Source organism: Pristiophorus japonicus, chromosome 14, assembly GCF_044704955.1.
Source record: "Pristiophorus japonicus isolate sPriJap1 chromosome 14, sPriJap1.hap1, whole genome shotgun sequence".
Lineage (NCBI taxonomy): Eukaryota > Metazoa > Chordata > Chondrichthyes > Pristiophoridae > Pristiophorus > Pristiophorus japonicus.
The window spans coordinates 84,339,522-84,358,138 of NC_091990.1; the positions used below are offsets into that span (position 1 = coordinate 84,339,522).

Here is an 18,617-nt window from a genome sequence, read left to right on the forward strand (position 1 = left end):
ACAGAATCTCAGTTAAGGAGATCTTCAAAATGCTTTTTCCAGCAGGCACTGACTGCCTCTCTGTCATTGATGAGTACCTCTCCGTTCTTGGCCAGCAGTGGGGTAGGGCCTTGGGTGCTTGGGCCGTAGGTGATCTTGACTGCGCTGAAGAATTCATACACGTCGTGGTTGTCGGCTAATTGCTAGATCTCTTGCGCTTTCTTCACCCATCATCTGTTCTTTAGGTCACGAGGTTTTTGTTGGACCTCGGCCTTCAGACGTCTGTCGAGCTGCTTTCTGGCTCTCAAGTTGTGTTGCTGCTTCCAGTTCAAGAATGCCTTGCGTTGGCGGCTTATTAGCTCCTGGATCTCTTGGTCATTTTCGTTGAACCAGTCTTGGTGTTTCCTGGTCGAGTGACCAGGCAGGTGCTGATTATAGAGGCCTTGAGGGCAGACCAGGCACTGTGGACACTCTGCATCTCTGGGTCACTGAGAGTCGCCAGTTGGCAGTGAGGCGCTGGCTGAAGAGAGTTTTCTTAGCCGGGTCGTGGAGTGCTCCAGCGTTGATTTTCCTGCGGCATTGTTTCTGTCGTCGTCGCTGTTTTGGGGCTATGTTGATGGTGATAGAGCGGATTGGGCAGTGCTCCGCCCAGCAGTCGTCAGCTCCTGTCATGGCGCGGGTGATGCGGACATCCTTGCGGTCCCTTGCTCGGATGATGACGTAGTCGAGCAGATGTCAGTGCTTGGAGCGAGGGTGTTCCATGTAGCCTTATACTTGTCTTTCTGACGGAACAGGGTGTTGGTTATGACAAGGTCGTGTTCTAAGCATTTCGTCAGGAGGAGGGTACCATTGGAGTTGGCTTTCCCTAACCCCTCTCTACCGATCACACCCCCTCAGAGGTCTGTGTCCTTTCCAACTCGGCGTTAAAGTCGCCCAGGAGGATCAGCTTGTCGCTCTTTGGTACTCGGGATTGTTCGAGGCTGGAGTAGAATTCCTCTTTGGTCTCGTGTGTAGCTTCCAGTGTTGGGGCGTATGTGCTGATGACAGTAGCGTACTGGTTCCGGGTTAGGGTGAGCCGAAGAGTCATGAGGTGTTTGTTTGTCCTGCAAGAGTAGTCTCTGAGATGCCCAACTAGCTCATTTTTTATGGCAATGCCTGCTCCATGGAGGTAGCATTCTTCTAGTTTACCTCTCCAGAAGGAGGTGTAAGCACCACCTTGTTCCTTGAGCTGGCCTTCCCCTGCCCGCGCTGTCAAAGTCGAAACATCTGAGCTCCCAGGTAACGATAGCAGTGCGGCGTTCCGGTCTGTCGCTGTTGGAGTTGACCATGAGGGTCCTGACGTTGCAGGTCCCGAACTTCATTTTGAAAGGCGGAAGATGCCTGTGCGTGAATTCTTTTAACGTGGGGTGGCCGTTGCACACCAGCTTGCCAGAGCAAAGTCTTGGTCCAGTGGCAAGGGGGTCCAAGATGACTGGAGACCAGGCTCCGCTGCATGGGTCTAGACCTATGCAACCCACACACAGATAGTGACACAAACAAATACACGGAAACACACACAGAGACACATAGACACACACACATATAGAGATACACACTCGTATTCCTTGCTCCAGGTGATACGAAGACAAACAGGTCAGAGAGATATATCCTACTCAACCATGAGCAATGCCACAGGAGATGGGCTCTACCTGCATACACATGCCTTATTGTGGGTGTGTCTCTTGTAACTGTTTAGCCCTGGTATGTGCCTCCTGGATGTCTCTCTGTCTAACTATGTTCACACCTGCCCATTGGCCCAGTTCCACTCTCAGATGAGACTCATTTGGGATTCTGTGCCCTCCCCTACCCCCACCTAGTTAATAAGATTCCCGATAGTTGCCTCACATGTTCTCACATGTTCGCACTGCTACTACTTGGTGTTAGTGCAGTTTCTGGTCCTGAAAATATTCCCCAAATTTTCAAACAATTTTTTTAAAGAAATGAATACTCAAGTCAGGTTTCTCACTACGAATTGAATACACCCTGCAGAGAGGGAAGTTAAGCACTCGGTGTACAGGTGCATCGACACATGGTCCAGTATTACATCAATTCAAGCACTGCCGGAAAGGGCTGCCCAGTGCACTGTGGTCGGAGACAATATTTCCCTTCATTCATTTCCTGATTTGTCAGTGGGGTTGCTCTCATCTTCCCTCTCCCTTCTCCCACCCTCCCCCATCCTCTCCCCTCCCTTCCCCCATTCTCCCCCCCTCCCATTCTCCAAAGCTCCGCTTCCTTCTCCCATGCTCCCCCTTGGTATTAATTACACCCGGGCTTCCCAATGAAGGATTGCTCTCCATTGCTGACAGGTCCAGATCAAGTCAAGCAGAGGGTTGTTATTTTCTGTACCTGGACCATTTCCAGCAAGATGTGGATCCAGGTGTTCGGTGAGGAGGTCTGGCCTTGTTCCCAGTTTAACAGTCGGCATTTGTAGGCTTGAGGTACTCCTTTCACCCCTTTCTAAGCGTGAATCTAATGGAAGCCTCAGGGCCAAATAATCGATCAGCTCCCGGACCAGCTCAATGTGGGCAAGGACCTCGACCTGATGGGAACCTCCGACCTAAATCAGCGATGTAAAGTAACGATAGCACAAGACAGCACACAGTACAGGCAACAGTGAGGTTACTGCCTTCAATTCCCTTCCCAGACTCCAAGACTGCTTTGTGCATCTTCAGCCACCATTACCCGAGGAAGGGTTCCCTTCCACGGGTGGCTGCTGAGACACAGTTAGACACCAAATATGTAAGGAGGGGCCAAAAACTGCATTCAGTGCCCTGGGGATTGGTAATAAAATGTTTCATTTGGAGAAGTCATGAGATACTGCCGAGGATGATAAGAATGAACTCCAATCTCTGAACAGAATATCGAATGACTAACTCAGGTCAGCATCCCTTTTGTCTAAGATTAAAGTCGGCACCTCCTCCCACAGATATTAGAGTCACCCCTCCCACCCATGGACAAGGCAGAAGCAGGGATTGACAGGAAGATCTCCTGTATGAATTGGGTGGCTAAGGTGCAAAACTCTGAGGAAACTGAAAGATGGACGAGTCACCCACAGGTACATGCTCAACCAGGTGGTGGACAAGCTGCTCACCCGCCCACAGCCGTGATTGGGAGCAGGTAGCAGAACCAGTAGGAACCCTTTGGTATTTTAAGCCTCTAATACTTAATATCGACAAACCATGACACCATCAGCTGAATATCGGCAAACCGTCTACACCATCAGCTCAATATCGACAAACCGTCTACACCATCAGCTCAATATCGGCAAACCGTCTACACCATCAGCTCAATATCGGCAAACCGTCTACACCATCAGCTCAATATCGGCAAACCGTCTACACCATCAGCTCAATATCGGCAAACCGCCGACACCATCAGCTGAATATCGGCAAACCGTCTACACCATCAGCTCAATATCGGCAAACCGTCTACACCATCAGCTCAATATCGGCAAACCGTCTACACCATCAGCTCAATATCGGCAAACCGTCTACACCATTAGCTCAATATCGGCAAACCGTCGACACCATCAGCTCGCAGAGTGCCGAGAGAAAGCAAAAGAGCCTCACACAAGATGCGGCACACAGCGAAGCTTGCAAACGACATGACAATGGCTGAAATAGTCACAGCAGGCCCGTCAGTTAAAGGTGCGTGGGATTGATCGACACAGAGAATAACTACCAGAAAGCTGCCAGCACATCTGTACTGTACTCCGACCCCCAACCCTTCGCCAGCTGCAGTGGTGGTCTCAGTGCCGTCAGTGGGCTTATTCAACATCTGGACACTGAACGGCTGATAAACCTCTCCGCTTCGGTAGCTTTCTCTTCTCCTTCAAGACAACAGCAACAGCTTGCATTGATATAGTGCCTTTAACATAGTAAAATATCGCAAGGTGCTTCACAGGAACATTATCAATCCGAATTTGACACCGAGCCATATAAGGAGATATTTGGATAGGTGACTAAATGCTTGGTCAAAGAGCTAGTTTTTAAGGAGTGACTTAAAGGAGAGAGCGGTAGATGGGTGGCGAGTTTTAGGAAGTGAATTCCAGAGATTAGGGCCTCGGCAGCTGAAGGTACGGCCACCGACGGTGGAGCAAAGACAATGGGGGTGGGAAGAGGCAAGAACTAGAGGCCAGCAGAGATCTCGGAGGGTTGTGGGGCTGGAGGAAATTACAGATAGAGAGAGGCGAGGCCATGAAGGGATTTGAAAATAAGGATGAGAATTTTGAAATTGAGGCGTTGCCGGACCGGGAGCCAGTGTAGGTCAGTGAGCACAGGGATGATGGATAAAGGGGATTTAGTGCGAGTTAGGACACGGGCAGCCGAGTTTTGGATGTGCTCACTTTTATGGAAGATAGGAGGCTGGCCAGGAGAAGTGTTTGGTCACCTATCCTAATGTCTACTTCTTTGGCTCAGTGTTAATTTTTCTGATTGTCTGATTACGCACCTGTCAAATACCTTAGGATATTTTACTATGACAAAGGCACTATATAAACGCAAGTTGTTGGAAAGTATTGCCCAATGATGACACTGGCCATTACCATACCAACCGCACACCAACAGGGCCTTGCAGTCATGGTTCAGGCTATGATCCATTGTATCTGTACGATTTGACCCAGCCATGGGTTGAGGCAAAAACCCTCAAGCACCAAGCACATGTAGGAAGTGCCCCATGTCCACAGGTGCTAATAGTGCTGCCTGCAGCGGTGTGAGCCTTGGCCCAGCTTATACAACGAGCACAGACCTTTCAGCCCGCTGGGATTGGTTCTTCCCTCCAGGAAGCAAATAAGTCTTTTATAAAAAAGAAAATAATGTCCATTTATATCGCACCTTTCATGATCTCAGAACATCCCACTGCGCTTTACAGCCAATTAAATACTTTTGAAGTGTAGTCACTGTTGTAATGTGGGAAACGCAGCAGCTAAATTACGCACAGCAAACTCCCACAAACAGCAAGGTGTTAATGGCCAGATCATCAGTTTAGGTGTTGGTTGAGGGATAAATATTGACCAGGACACCAGGCATAACTCCCCTGCTCTTCTTCAAATATCATGGGATATTTTACCCCCACCTGAGAGCAGACGGGGCCTCGGTTTAACACCTCATCCGAAAGATGGCACCTCCGACAGTTCAGCACTCCTCTGGAGTGTCAGCCTAGATTCGGCGCTCACTCCCTGAACCCATGACCTTCTGACTCGGAAGCGAGGGTGCTACCCACTGAGCCACAGCTGTGCCAGAAAGAAACATCAACTCCAATGGCCATTTGGGTCCAAGTACTCCCCGATCACCCCACCTGGCACCCATTGCTTTGGTGTTTGGGCTTAGAGTACAGTTTTCAGAAGCAGTCTGAGTCAATTATGAATCAAAACTTGTGCCCTTAGTCACAAGCAGCAGGACAGTGTGGGTGATGGAAGCCGGGTTCGGACTTCCTATGGGCGATGAAATCCCCGCATTATGTCACCTATGAAGAATTTATAGCTAATCACGTTTTGCGGGTTGAAATCGAAGCTCTGAAAGCAACTCTTCTGGCTTTGTCTCAAGGCCTGAGTTAGCACCATAGACAGACAGAGACAGACAGACACACACACACACAGACACAAACACAGAGACACAAACACATACACACAGACACACACACACAGAGACACAAACACACACACACAGAGACACACACACACACACACAGACACAAACACACACACAGAGAGGCACACACAAAGACACAAACACACACACACAGAGACACACACACACACACACACAGAGACACACAGACACAAACACACACACACAGAGACACACACACACACAGACACACACACACACACACAGAGACACACACACTGTCCAGAGTTAGACACATTGCTGTCAGAGATTCCAGACCCAGCGGGCTCCCGGAGAGAAATCCAAGTTAAATGATTCTTTCCTGACTTTGAAATGTTAAATGGATGTGACTGAGGAAATGGATGAAGGCATTCTTTGTAACAGCTGCCCCCAGCTCATCTTCACTTCATAGCCACTCGATTTACCCGTTTATTTCCACGTCGAGGAGGCAAGACAGAATTCCTGGAGGGAATGGTCAAAGACTCTGACTGAAAAAGACGAAAAGGATTTTGAAACACTTGTTATTCAGTCAGAACAAAATCATGCTACTTGCACCACTTGCTGAGGCAACATGTGAACTGATCACATCAGGGAATGGCCAACAATCCTTCCAGTTATGTACAGTCAGTTCCTACCGAACATCTCGGATCGATCATGAGGAAAATTGATTCCCGCAAAGCCATTAGTCTGTCAAGAGAGGCGAAGAGAGCACGAGGTGCAGAGAGGGAGAGAGCGGGGGCATAGAGTGAGAGAGAGAGAGAGGAGGGGGGCACGAGAGCGGGGAGGGGGGGCGTGAGAGAGGGGGGCGCGCGAGAGGGGGGGCACGCGAGGGGGGGCGCGAGAGAGAGGGGGGGAAGACAGAGAGAAGTGGGGAGAAAAGAGAGAGAGGGGGGAAGAGAGAGAGAGGGAGGAAGAGAGAGAGAGGGGGGAAGAGAGAGAGGGGGAAGAGAGAGAGAGTGGGGAAGAGAGAGAGAGGGGGGAAGAGAGAGAGGGGGGAAGAGAGAGAGAGGGGAAGAGAGAGAGATGGGGAAGAGAGAGAGAGGGGGGAAGAGAGAGAGAGTGGAAAGAGAGAGAGGGGGGAAGAGAGAGAGAGAGGGGGAAGAGAGAGAAAGGGGGAAGAGAGAGGGGGTAGAGAGAGAGAGGGGGGAAGAGAGAGAGAGGGGGGGAAGAGAGAGAGAGGGGGGAAGAGAGAGAGAGGGGGAAGAGAGAGAGGGGGGAGAGAGAGAGGGGGGAAGAGAGAGAGAGTGGGGAAGAGAGACAGAGGGGGAAGAGAGAGAGAGGGGGGAAGAGAGAGAGAGTGGGGAAGAGAGAGAGAGGGGGGAAGAGAGAGAGGGGGAAAGAGAGAGAGAGGGGGAAGAGAGAGAGATGGGGAAGAGAGAGAGAGGGGGGAAGAGAGAGAGGGGGAAGAGAGAGAGAGAGGGGGAAGAGAAAGGGGGAAGAGAGAGAGAGGGGGAAGAGAGAGAGAGGGGGGAAGAGAGAAGGGGTAGAGAGAGAGAGGGGGAAGAGAGAAAGAGGGGGGGAAGAGAGAGAGAGGGGGGAAGAGAGAGAAGGGGGGAAGAGAGAGAGAGGGGGGAAGAGAGAGAGAGTGGGGAAGAGAGACAGAGGGGGAAGAGAGAAAGAGGCGGGGAAGAGAGAGAGAGGGGGGAAGAGAGAGGGGGGAAGAGAGAGGGTGGAAAGAGAGAGAGAGGGGGGAAAGAGAGAGAGAGGGGGGGAAGAGAGAGAGAGGGGGAAGAGAGAGAGAGAGGAGGGAAGAGAGAGGGGGGGGAAGAGAGAGGGGGAAGAGGGGGGGGGCGCGAGAGAGAGAGAGGGGGGCGAGAGAGAGGGGGGAGAGAGAGGGGGGGCGCACGAGAGAGGGGGGGCGCGCGAAAGAGAAAGAGAGGTTGGCAGAGAGAGAGAGAGAGAGGGCGACAGCGACCAGGAAGACAGGAGAGAGACTGACGGAAACATTGATGAAAGTGTAATTGTGTTGTGTGAAGAGATGAACAATAAAAAGGAGGCCGGGCCTGTGGATTGTGTGGCTGAATCCCCTGCTCCTCAGGCCAAGCTCTCGATGAGGAAATATTCAATGTCAGACCTTGTACTGTTGGCATTAAATAGGATGCCTCCCACATTGCAGCCTGTAAAGATGTTAATCCCACCGTCAATGTTTACTGTGTAACAGCCAGTTTATAAAGTATTAGTGTGGGAGGTCGTATCTTGTTTTCTCCGCTACCCTGAGCAACTCCCTCTCCTCCGCAAAGCCTGGTCATTTGTTTTCCCTTCCCTTTTGAAAGTTATTATTGAATCTGCTTTCACCACCCGTTTAGGCAGTGCAACCCACTCATTGATGTCCTTTACCCTGGCACAACGGAGGCAACATGCCTTGTGAGACTCACGTCAGTGGTTACAGCAATATATGGATATATTCCAAATATAAAGGAACCCATCACTGGATATATTCCAAATATAAAGTAACCTAGCTCTGGATATATTCCTATGTTTAGGAATCAATCACTGGATATATTCCAAATATAAAGGAACCTATCTCTGGATATATTCCTATGTACAGGACTCAATCAGAGGGAGTCTGTTATAGAGCAAAAAGGACTAGTTCAGTGGTCTGAACAATCCTGATTCAAGGACTGAATGCTCGAGACCTACAGGGCGACCTTTACAGTCAGCAGGTTCCAGTGCAGCACAACGAGTGCCTTATAAAACAAAACCAGTAGCTCTCAAGTGTGTCTAACCCGTGAATTGTGCGGTGGACTGCCTGTGCAGTCCACAAGGGCTCCCTGCTCAATGATGACAGAGCACATTGCTCCAAGAAACAATGCTGACCAAGTTATTAGGGGCGAGATACCCGGCCCAAACCACCAGTGTGTTGACAAGGAGGCCGGTCTCTTTCAATCTCCCGACTCTCCTGGAGTGATGCGGCTGGTTTTTGGCTGGGTGTTGATGTTTCTGTGCTGTTTGTCACCACTGATCCGCAAAAGGTTCAACTCATTGTTTCCAGCAAATGAGAGAGGAGCGACCAAGGAGACTGGGACCAAGCCCAGAGTCGCTGCACCTGTGAAACAAACAGGATCTTGACTCTGCAGGTCAGCCTGTGTTGCTCAACGCCAGGGGAGCATCTCTCACTCTGCCAGTTACATTTCACTGCCAGTCCTTATTTCTTGAATGGTCCCCATGGGTCCGCCTGGTTTCAGAGAGATACTGGAGACCTTGCTCTGATCATCCTGCACTTTCCCTGATCTACTTCCCCAACCAACATGAGAAACAGGATGGCGGGCCCCCTTAAATCACACATTTTTCAATCAGTGACCAGCAACAGAGATTAAAGGCCAGTTATCAACAGCCATCTTCATTTAGACATTCTGAACAAAATACAATACCCCACACAACAGTATATGCCTGACAATAAATAGGACACGAACTCACATATCTACACAAACCATCTCTCTCACACTTTCACTGTAAAGCAGTGGTGTAGTACCAGATTCCTGTCACAAGAAGACACTAGAGTATTTATGCAGTTTGCTATAACTTGGAACATCTTAACCTAACATTGAAATCAGCCAGAATGGAAAGACGATTGAACAGCTCAAAGCAGAACAACAAATCAAATCAACAGACATACAAATTTAGTGAAATATGTTGTTTGTCACTATTTGGTTAAATCTGCTCATCTATCCATTTAGCTGACTGATTCCCGTACATGTAAGGTGTAACAAGGTACATCAGTGTCCAGACCTATTCCTGGGACGATGACAAGAAATAATTTGGCATTCATATAACACCTTTAATGACATCAGGAAGTCACAACTTAGAGCCAGTGAAGTACTTTTGAAGTGTATTCACTGTTCTAATGTAGGAAATGCAGGAAATTGGTTAGAGTGCGTAGTCGGTGCAGAGGGTGAAGGAGGTGCTAGGTGCTTTAATCCGAGGGGCAACAGTGAATATATAAATAATCAGGGTAATTAATTAGATCTAAAGAGATGAAATTAAAATTAACTAGGTAGAGGATACCAACATTAAAGGACTCCAAATTGCATTAAATAAAAATCTGGTATACATAAATAATCAAATAATAAATAGGAGTTAGGGGATATCAAGCTAAAAACACATAGCTAATATAGAGATATCTATATATCATAGGCAGTCCCTCAATCAAGGATGACTTGCTTCCACAGGAGCTCACAGATGTTTCGATGAAGGACCCGATGTTCCAGTCCTGAACTGCATCTTGAAGGGTGGAAGATGCCTGTGCATGGATTTTTTTAACGTGTGGTGACCGTTGCACACCAGCCACCACACGGGCTTGACAGAGCTAGGTCTTGATCCAGTGGCAAGGATTAATCAGGACGAGTGGAGACCTGCTCTGCTGCACGGACCAAGTGCACACACATATCGCAGTGTGGACTATATATATTGCCACTCTTTGAGCAGATACTCACAGCTCTGTACATACACACAGCTCTCTTACATTTAATCTTGTATCGATTGGGCACCCATTCTAGTGGAAACTCATGGAAACAGTCTGCTTCTATCTACGCAATCCCATCCTGATATCATTTTAAATACCTTTATCATATCGTCCTGTTGTCTGCAGTGTTCTAATAAAGAAACCTGACTGCAGTGCGGGCAGATACAGCAGGAGTGGTGAAATCGGGGCGAAGGAGCGGCAAGGGTTCATAAAGGGATGTGAGCGGGGCCCAGGAGAGGCGAGAGTTCGGGGCCAGAAGAGGCGAGGGCCCAGGGGCAGCATGGACCAGCCCACACTGTGATATGTGTGCGCACTCGGTCCGTGCAGCAGAGCAGGTCTCCAGTCGTCTTGGATAATCCTTGCCACTGGACCAAGACCGAGCTCTGTCAAGCCCGTGTGGTGGCTGGTGTGCAACGGTCACCACATGTTAAAAAAGTCCATGCACAGGCATCTTCCACCCTTCAGGATGTAGTTCAGGACCTGGAATATTAGGTCCTTCATTGAAACACCTGTGAACTCATCCCTTTTCAGCGTGGAAGCAAGTCATCCTCGATACAAGGGACCGCCTATGATGGATGATGATGATGAAGGAAATGCAGCAGCTAATTTGTGCACAGTAACCTCCCAGACAACAATGTGATAATTAACAGACAATCTGTCAATCGCTCAGTTCTACACTGAAATGTCAGCATAGATTTTTTGCTCAAGTCTCTGGAGTGGGACTTGAACCAACAACCTCTGACTCAGAGGCAAGAGTGTTACCCACTGAGCCACGGCTGGTGTACTCAACCCACTGACTAAAACCTGTATATTCTAGGACTTTCTGGCCCAGGATCAGACAGGTCCTCACCTGCACAACAAACTGTCTCCCCTTTGTTACACGTCAGAGTGCTTGAAACAGGGTTTGTGGGGTTACAGGGAGAACAGAAATATCTGTGCAAGGAGCAGAGGCTTTGCCAGCCCATTGTGGCCACTGTCACACAGACTGCTGGTGCCGGCCATGCTTCTCTGGTAATCTCCTGGGGCTCCTTGCTCTCAAAAACTACAGACCATCGGATGAAGGACTACCAGGAATAAAGAGATAACGTCAGGATGCCAATGGATGTCAGAAGATAATTTTGTTGACTTTAAATCTGATGATATAAAGCAACACAGTTGGTGGTGAAATCACGGGGGCGCAGCGACAGCCATTGGCACGGGAACGCGCCATGGTCACGCCGATGTCAGGGGGCATGGCGGGGTCACAGGGGCGTGGCTACGCCGATGTCAGGGGTTGCGGCGGGGTCACGGGGGTATGTCGGGGTTACGCCGATGTCAGGGGGTGTGGCAGGATTATGCCGATGTCAGGGGTTGTGGCAGGGTCACGGGGGCATGGCGGGGTTACGCCGATGTCAGGAGGTGTGGCAGGGTCATAGGGGCGTGGCTACTCCGATGTCAGGGGGCGTGGCAGGATTATGCCGATGTCAGGGGTTGTGGCGGGGTCACGGGGGTGCGGTGGGGTCACTGTTCTGATCATATCTTCCAATGCAAACTTTTCTTCTTCCCCTCCCCTTCACGAGTTTTCTCCCCTGCTGCTCAATCATTGAGCCCAAGGGTAGAACTGTGTGGGTACCTTTGTCGCCCAGGTACACACCTTGAAACTGAGGCAAGCCGAGCCATTGAACCACAGGGTGCGTCACTGCGGAGCCCGATCCCGGTGTCCACCGCGATCAGGGTGGAGTGGGGGGCGGGGTGACAGGATAGGGATCAGAGTGGGAACCCTGGGCAGCTTTCCCCCTCTCTAACTCAGGTGTGACACCCATAACTGCCACCCCAGACATAACCTGCTGCTGGAGGGCCATCAACTCAGTCAAAGACGCTCTTTGGTCTTGCTGAAACTTGCTGGTCTTCCAGAGCAAGGAGATGTCCACGTCTGCATGTTGCAGACTGGCGCAATCCAAGATCCAGGATTACGTGCTGAGGGACGCACTTAAAATTGGTGCAGTCGCCGCAAAGGCACGGTGGGGAATGGCCACAGTTTAAAGCCCTTCTGCCACGGTAAACCCAGGGGCAGGAATCAGTACAAAACTCCCCTCGGGCCGTACTTGCAACTTCTTTTTCGTGTACATGGAGCACCATGATCTGTAAACACCTATGTAGTGCCATGTACAATGTAAGGTCTGTTTCGTAATGCACGTTGAAAAGAAAAAAAAATGTAAATGTACCGTCACCCATTCCGTGTACTGTATCGTGACACATGTAATGTTTTTTTGTTGAATGTACTACAAGGTATCCCGTATTGTACCAAATTGTACTTGAACTGAAAAGCAAGGAAATGTCTAGAACGGAACTGCCGTCAGCACCCAAATGTAGTGTATGGGATTGCTGACTGCAGCTAAACGTACTGAACTGCTTTTGAATGTACTGTACAAATTTTTAATATGAATAAAGTATATTTTGAAATTTTAAAAAACTGCTACCCAGATTAAATCAGCAAACTCCGATTACAGGATCAAACCCTGGGGTCTTTTTGTCCTGTGTGACTCAGCTGTGCAGTGGATAATCCCACAGTGACACCCTGTGCCTTACTAAACCTTCTTTTAAAATGACAATTTGACTGCAAGCAAAATATTACAAAATGCACATTGCCCACTGCAGCACTAACTGTCCCCTGCAGCCAACGTTAAGTGGGTTTCTAGATCGATCTGTCCCAGGGGCTGAGTCCTATGCAGAAAACAGTGAGGATCCTCCCTTTAATGTGCACACGGTACACTGTTGTCTCAGCACCGTCACTGTGTCCCTGCCAGACAACCCCAGATGTGAATCTGGCAATTGCAAACAGCCCCTGCTTTCTTCAAACCCGCTGTCTCGCACATTCCCAACAATAAATTTAAAAGATCTCAATGTGAGCCCTAATGGTTTTCGGGTACCGAAAAGCCAGAGAGAGTTCTCAAAGTGTTGGCTAACTCGATACGTGTTACATCAATTTGCGTGGGATCGGACACGTTATTATTGAAAGCTATAACAAAAACAGAGATGGGAGGTTAATGTTTCGGGAAGCCAGTGTCCGGATTCGAAACGCTAAATTCCTCTTGTTCTCCTCACAACAGACGCTCGTGGACCTGCTGAGTGTGTCCAGCGTTTCCTGGTGCAGATTCCCAGTATCTGCATTTGTTGCTTTGAAGCCAACGCTGCAGAAATGAGCAGCTGCTTAAACTGTAACATCCTCCACACAAGTGATTCTCAAACGTTTTTGTTTGAAGGACCGATTTTGAAATTGATTGGCAATCACGGACGCCCAGCCCCGCCCCCCGCAATCTAAATTATACTCGCTAATACATAGATCATGTAAACAGTGTTTCAATAACGCTTTTAAAGAAAACATGTATGTACTTGCAGATATCAGTGCGATGTATGTGGCTGCTTCTTACACCAATTCTGGGCTCTCCGCAGCAATAGGTGGCCACTTTTAGCCACGTGGTGCTGGACAATTTTTAAAGCCGTCAGCAGGCTGGCCAAGGTGCGATAGGCCACATGTGGGATGCTGCTGGGATTGTATGCGTTTGCGTGAACACACTCAGGCACTTGTTTGAAGGGCCCCGCAGGCAGCCTGATCACGTGTCGACAGGATGGTACGTGGTCATGGTGCCAGGGACAGGAATCGGCTCGACCCACAGGGAGCGGTCGTTGCCCAGTGAGTGAGAGCTGTGGGCCTCTGTGAAGAGGCGGACCCAGCCGCTGAGAATAATTCACAGTGTCGGTTTTATAAAGACCTCCGGTCGCAGACCCTCTGGAAGGTCGGTACGGACCCCAGTTTGAGAAACACTGCTTCACATCACTGGGAGATACGGGTCCCAGAGCCCAGATGGAAACAGCGACAAGCCATGAAGCATTGACTGGACCAAAGAATTTCCATCATTGAAACACAATCCACCAAACACACAGGTTCCAACATCGGTTTCTTGCACTGCAGAACTCGGCAGCATGCAGCCCGCATGTAGACAGGTTTCTCAAACTACAACAGCACACAACCCAGGCCAGGCTGGTGGGGCTCAGAGCTCGGGGCTCGAGACTGCAGGAGATAGGCTCCGATTTCTTCACATTCAATTTGTTTCTGTGCAACAGTTTGCATGACAAATCAATACGTATCCCTGTCTGTGTGTGTATGACACACACGCAGTCAGTCTCCCTCTGTCCAGGATTTGGTCTGGCCCCGTCCAGGTGCCATACGAACATAAGAAATAGGAGGAGGAGTAGTCCATTTTTCCCCTCGAGCCTGCTCCACCATTCAGTAAGATCATGGCTGATCTGATCTTGGGCTCAGCTCCACTTCCCTGCCCGCTCCCCATAACTCTTCACTCTCCTATCGTTCAAAAATATGTCTATCTCCACCTTAAATATATTCACTGACCCAGTCTCCACAGCTCTCTGGGGTACAGAATTCCAAAGATTCATGACCCTCTGAGAGAAGAAATTTCTCGTCATGTCTGTTTTAAATGGGCGATCCCTTATTCTCCCACAAGGGGAAACATCCTCTCTGCATCTACCCTGTCAAGCCCCCTCAGAATCTTATACATTTCAGTAAGATCACCTCTCATTCTTCTAAACTCAAATGCGTATAGGGCCAATTTGCTCAATCTTTCTTCATAAGACAATCCCTTCATCCGAACTGCCTCCAAAGCAAGTATATCCCTCCTTAAATAAGGAAACCAAAACTGTACGCAGCACTCCAGGTGTGGTCTCACCAACGCCCTGTGCAGTTGTAGCAAGACTTCTAACTTTTATACTCCATCTCCCTGACAATAAAGACCAACATTCCATTTGCCTTCCTAATTACTTGCTGTACCTGCATGCTAACCTTTTGTGTTTCATGTACTAGGACCCGCAGATCCCTCTGTACTGCAGCATTTTGTAATCTCTCTCCATTTAAATAATAATTTGCTTTTTTATTCTTCCTGCCAAAGTGGTTAACCTCACATTTTCCCACATTATACTCCATCTGCCAAATATTTGCACACTCACTTAGTCTGTCTATATTCCTTTGCAGATTCTTTGTGTTCTCTTCACAACTTGTTTTCCCACCTATCTTTGTATCAGCAAACGTGGCTACATTACACTCGGTCCCTTCATCCAAGTCATTAATATAGATTGTAAATAGTTGAGGCCGCAGCACTGGTCCCTGTGGCACCCTGCTACTTATAGTTTGCCAACCTGAAAATGACCCATTTATCCCGACTCTCTGTTTTCTGTTAGTTAGCCAATCCTCTATCCATGCTAATATATTACTCCCAACCTTGTGAGCTCTTATTTTGTACAGTAACCTTTTATGTGGCACCTTATCGAATGCCTTCTGGAAATCCAAATGCACCACATCCACTGGTTCCCCCTTTATCCACCCTGCTCGTTACATCCTCAAAGAACTCTAGCAAATGTGTCAAACATGATTTCCCTTTCATAAAACCATGCTGACTCTGCTTGACTGTAGTATGATTTTCTAAATGTCCTGCTACTACTTTGTTAATAATGGACTCCAGCATTTTCCCAATGACAGATGTTAGGATAACTGGTCTATAATTTCTTGCTTTCTGTCTCCCTCCTTTCTTAAATAGAGGAGTTGCATTTGCGGTTTTCCAATCTGCTGGGACCTCCCTAGAATCCAGGGACTTTTGGTAGATTACAACCAATGCATCCACTATCTCTGCAGCCACTTCTTTTCAGACCCTGGGATGTAGGCCATCAGGTCCAGGGGACTTGTCCACCTTTAGTCCCATTAGTTTGCCGTGATAGTGATTGTTTTAAGTTCCCCCCCCCACCTCCCTATAGCCTCTTGATTATCTATTATTATTGGGATGCTTTTGGTGTCTTCTACCATGAAGACCGATACAAAATATTAGTTTAAAGTCTGTGCCATTTCCCTATTCCCCATTAATAATTGCGCAGTCTCATCCTCTAAGGGACCAACATTTACTTTAGCTACTCTATTCCTTTTTATCTACCTGTCGAAGCTCTGCCTGTGTTTATATTTATTGCTAGTTTACTCTCATAAACTGTCTCCTCTCCCTTTATTATTTTTTTAGTTGTTCTTTGCTGGTTTCTAAAAATTTCACAATCCTCTGGCCTCTCACTAGTCTTGGCCACATTGTATGCTTTTGTTTTCAATTTGATACCATCCCTTATTTTCTTTGTTAGCCACGGATGGTTCATCCTTCTCTTAGAGTCTTTCTTTCTCACTGGAATATATCTTTGCTGAGAGCTATGAAATATCTACTTAAAAGTCGGCCACTGCTTTTCTACTGTCTTACCCTTTAATCTATTTTTCCAGTCCACTTTAGCCAACCCTGCCTTCATATCTTTGTTTAAGTTCAGGACACTAGTTTGAGACCCAAGTTTCTCACCCTCAAACTGAATTTGAAATTCTAACATGCTATGATCTCTCTTCCCTGGAGGATCCTTTACTATGAGATCATTAACTAATCCTATCTCATTATACATTACCACATCTAAAACAGTCTGCTCCCTGGTTGGTTCCACAATGTATTGTTCTAAGAAACCATCCCGAGTACACTCTATGAACTCGTCCTCAAGACTGGTTTTGCCAATTTGATTTCTCCAATCTATATGAAGATTATAATCGCCCATGATTATTGCCGTACCTTTCTTACAAGCCTCCATTATTTCTGGATTTATATTCTGTCCTACAGTGTAGCTACTGTTAGGGGGCTTATAGACTACACTCACCAGTGACATGGTTCCTTTATTATTTCTTACCTCGAACCAAACTAATTCTACATCTTCATCTTCTGCGCCAATATCATTTCTCACTACTGCACTGATCTCATCCTTTATTAACAAAGCCACCCCAACTCCTTTTCCTTTCTGTCTATCCTTCTGAAATGTCAAATACCCCTGAATATTCAGTTCCCACCCTTGGTCACCTTGCAACCACGTCTCTGTAATGGTTATCAAATATTACCCGTTTATTTCTATTTGTGCCGTCAACTTATCTATCTTGTTACGAATGCTGTGCGCATTCAGATAAAGAGATTTTAATTTTGTCTTTTTGCCACTTTTCCCGACTCTGACTCCACGGTCTGTCCCTTCCTGTCACACTCTGGTTATCTTTATCCCCATCGCTACCATGCTCCATTGCCTTCTCCTTTCTCACTGATTTTATACATTTCCCCTCACCTGAACCCACCCTCCTTCACCGCCCCCCCCCCCCCCCCGCCACTACTACTTACTTTAAGGCCCTATCTACAGCCCAAGTTATTTGATTAGCCAGAGTCCCTCAAAGTTCAGGTAAAGCCCATCCCAACGAAGCAGCTCCCTCTTTCCCCACTGCTGATGCCTGTGCACCGTGAATAAAAACCCACTTCTCCCACACCAATCCTTGAGCCACGCGTTCATCTCTCTAATCTTATTTACCCAATGCCAAATTGCTCGTGGCTCAGGTAGTCAGTATCCCCCTGTCCGGGAGTCAGTCTCTCTGTGTCCGGGACTCAGTCTCACTCTGTGTCCGGGAGTCAGTCTCACTCCGGGACTCAGTCTCACTCTGTGCCCGGGACTCAGTCTCACTCACTCCGGGAGTCAGTCTCACTCCGGGACTCAGTCTCACTCTCTGTCCGGGAGTCAGTCTCAATCCGGGACTCAGTCTTACTCTGTGTCCGGGAGTCAGTCTCACTCCGGGACTCAGTGTCACTCTCACTCTCACTCCGGGACTCAGTCTCACTCACTCCGGGACTCAGTCTCACTCCGGGAGTCAGTCTCAGTCTCACTCTCATTCCGGGACTCAGTCTCACTCTCACTCTCACTCCGGGACTCAGTCTCACTCACTCCGGGACTCAGTCTCACTCCGGGAGTCAGTCTCAGTCTCACTCTCATTCCGGGACTCAGTCACTCTGTGTCCACACCAGGAAAGTTCCTAGCAGTTTGTTTGATGAACCCGAGGAGTTGCGATCCGGATCCCAGCCCCGATCCCGGGACGCCCCCAGTTCCCAAAGTTTGCACCTCACTCACCTCGGGGCTCGGGGCTCGGACATGCACCAGCGGGCGCGGTAGGTCCTCGCTGCTCCTGTTGCTGTCAGCGTGCTGAGCCGCTGCTCAGAGCGGTCCCGGAGCCCGGCACATCGCGGGGCGAAGCGCACTGAGCTCGGCAGGGCAGGGTAATGTGTGTAATAGATCAGCACCACAATATTAAACCCAGTCACAGCACCAAGTACAGGGGGTAATGTGTGTAATAGATCCGCACCACAATATTACACCCAGTCACATCACTGAGTACAGGGGGTAATGTGTGTAATAGATCCGCACCACAATATTAAACCCAGTCACAGCACCAAGTACAGGGGGTAATGTGTGTAATAGATCCGCACCACAATATTAAACCCAGTCACAGCACTGAGTACAGGGGGTAATGTGAGTAATAGATCCGCACCACAATATTAAACCCAGTCACAGCACTGGGTACAGCGGGTAATGCATGTAATAGAGTTGCAATATTACACCCAGTCACAGCACTGGGTACAGGGGGTAATGCATGTAATAGAGCTGCA

The 18,617-nt window shown here is 48.5% G+C and overlaps 1 protein-coding gene across 3 annotated transcripts in view; it reads right to left on the bottom strand.

The window, feature by feature from the left end:
* The window catches only part of LOC139279961 (tumor protein p53-inducible protein 11-like), a 169,147-nt gene extending 150,897 nt beyond the window's left edge, over nt 1-18,250 (bottom strand). For 2 of the 3 annotated variants that reach the window (XM_070899325.1, XM_070899324.1), the window contains exon 1: nt 13,459-13,593. The gene's annotated coding sequence lies outside the window, so the exon portion shown is untranslated. Of the gene's footprint in view, nt 1-13,458; nt 13,594-18,081 lie in introns of those variants that run through there. The other variant, XM_070899323.1, reaches the window with a different exon arrangement.
* Between the last annotated feature and the right edge of the window lie 367 nt (nt 18,251-18,617).